Here is a 2,514-nt window from a genome sequence, read left to right as displayed (position 1 = left end):
GGGGGGAACTTCTTTTACTCAGCTTTTTGTTTCCTTGGTGTGTATTCTGAATTTGTCATTGAAACTTCTACCATGAAATGACACTTTTCATTTGTGATCCTATTTTATCAGCCAAACAAGCACCTAGCCATGCCTGAGTTTGCTAGGGTGAGGCAGGCTATGCCTTCTGGAACAAGGTGCCTTCTTATTGATGAATGTGGATACGCTCCACTTTATCATTTCACCACCCCCTCTCTCACAGTCTTAATTTTGAAGGGAACTTTCCTTTCCATATCTTGCTTACAAAATCCTGTTATTGTTTAACTGACAAAACATCTTCTACCTATTCCTGATTGGTTTTAGTGTTATTTGCTGGGCCTTGCCTTTATTTCCTCATAACTTTTTTTCTCTTGATTTTGATGTCTTTCATGTTAGTGGAATTAGTGGAATATTTGTTAACAGCTCACTAAAAGGTGATCAAAAGCTCTTTTGTACCTGGGTGCTTGTATCTGGTAGGCTTCTGTGGCTGAAAAGTGAATGATTGGTCTCCATCTTGCAGAAGTACTGTCTGACTCCAGTGAACTCAGCCACGGCCAAGTCCTTTGTTTTAGCCAATGAAATATGAATACAAGTGACACTTACCATCTTGCAGGGGCATCTTAACGAGGTTTTGTTTGTTGGTTGGTTTTGTTTTGTTTTGTTTTTTCTGAGTCCTGCTGTGTCACCCAGGCTGGAGTTGGAGTGCAGTGGTGTGATCTCAGTTCACTGCACCTCTGACTCCCAGGTTCAAGCGATTCTCATGCCTCAGCCTCCCAAGCAGCTGGGACTACAGGTGCATACCACCACCTGGGCTAATTTTTTGTATTTTTAGTAGAGATGGTGTTTTGCCATGTTGGCCAGGCTGCTAATGAGGTTTATTCTGGGCCTTTCAGTTTGTCCAGAGAAGGATCCTCTCATATCCTGCCCATAGGTATATATATACCTGGTTGCTAGCATCTTTTGTCTTCAGCTGCAGAACGGTGCTGCAGGTCTTACCATATATGTAGGTTTATTCTCTGATTTCCATATAGCAGCTCATTCCTGTCATCTCATTTGCTGAATGACCCTGAGCTCTGATTAAATTTCTGCAGAGGATAAACTTCCATTTCATATAAAGGTGTGGCCAGTCCTTTGTTCTCATGAGTGGACGGTGCGTGTTCAACTGCTCCTTACACTTTTTTTCAGCCACTATCCTTTATTCCTTTTGAAAAACCTAATTCCCTTCATTTTCTGAGTCTTTCTGATATTTTGTGGTACAAATCACTGGCGTTCTCTTCTGCAGTACATTTCCATTATTTGAGTTTCCTCAGATAACTCTGCTGTGCACTGAAATCTTCCATATCCTTTCCATTATTGAAAAATCTGTTAATATCTGTTGTTGTGTACCAGTGTCTCTTCTATATTTTTTTTCTTGTGAGTTTGTACCACTTTCCTCTTTCTTATCATTTTAATGGAGTTTTGGGAGGAAGCACTTGTTGGTTGATCTATTCTCTTTCTGTTAAATATGAGCATTATTTAACCAGGTATAGTGGTTCACGCCTGTAATCCCAGTTACACAGGAGGCTGAGGTAGGAGAATGGCTTGAACCCAGAAGGCAGAAGTTGTAGTGAGCCGAGATTGCATCACTGCACTTCAGCATGGGTAACGAACAAAATTCTGTCTCATAAATAAATACATTAAATAAATAAATAAATAAAAATATGAGCAGTATTTTTCTTCCTTAGCATCCCAGGTGGACTTTCTAATATTTATGTAGTCATCATTTTCTTCTATTTAACAATTCTTCATTATTTGTTATGCAACTTGCTAAATTCTGAAATAGAAAGGTTATTTTTCAAGAGTACTCTCAGCTTTGTGGACCCATTTATGTTAATTTTCTACCTAGATCACCTCAAGTAGGGTTCCCTCCTCATAATTTAGTTGGAAGCATTAATAATATAGATGCTTTTCGTATTGGGAAATGGGCTACCAGAGTTAATCTCAAAAAAGCACAGTCTGACATTTTATTGCTTGTAATGGGAAATTTCACAAATAAAAGTGATGGCAGTACAAAGGCAAGATGAAGGGCTTACCATGTGCCAGCCATGGTTCTGGGTACTTTACGAATTAACTCCTTTGTCCTATGGTTCTTTATGCTCCATTTTAGAAGAAGCCTGAGAAGATGATGAAGAGATAGACAGGCACAAGGACTTGGGGGGCATGTTGATCCATCTACAGTAAAGACTGAGGAAAAGAGCATTGAATATAAGAAAAAATACTTCCTCTGTTCTCAGACCTTGTTTCTTTTAAGGCCACACCTTTTTGAAGTTTTGAGTTTGAATCACAACCTGGACTGAAATCATGAGGGAGCTTGTGTAGGAAAGAATCATCAAGGGAGTTAGTTGGGAACTTCTCTACCACAGCTTACTCCTTATGGTATTAACCCTCTTTAAGTGTAAATACCTTTGGTTTAAAACATTTGTACCTCATCTGATACCAGAGTGTTCATACTGGAGA

At 39.3% G+C, this 2,514-nt stretch overlaps 1 pseudogene; it reads left to right on the top strand.

The window, feature by feature from the left end:
- The window catches only part of LOC105534492, a 24,900-nt pseudogene that overhangs the window by 21,051 nt on the left and 1,335 nt on the right, over window positions 1–2,514 (top strand).

The sequence above is a fragment of the Mandrillus leucophaeus genome, unplaced genomic scaffold (genome assembly GCF_000951045.1).
Source record: "Mandrillus leucophaeus isolate KB7577 unplaced genomic scaffold, Mleu.le_1.0 Scaffold1359, whole genome shotgun sequence".
Classification (NCBI taxonomy): Eukaryota; Metazoa; Chordata; class Mammalia; order Primates; family Cercopithecidae; genus Mandrillus; species Mandrillus leucophaeus.
Note: the sequence above shows the minus strand (reverse complement) of the source record. Positions and strands in the feature narration are given on the sequence as shown.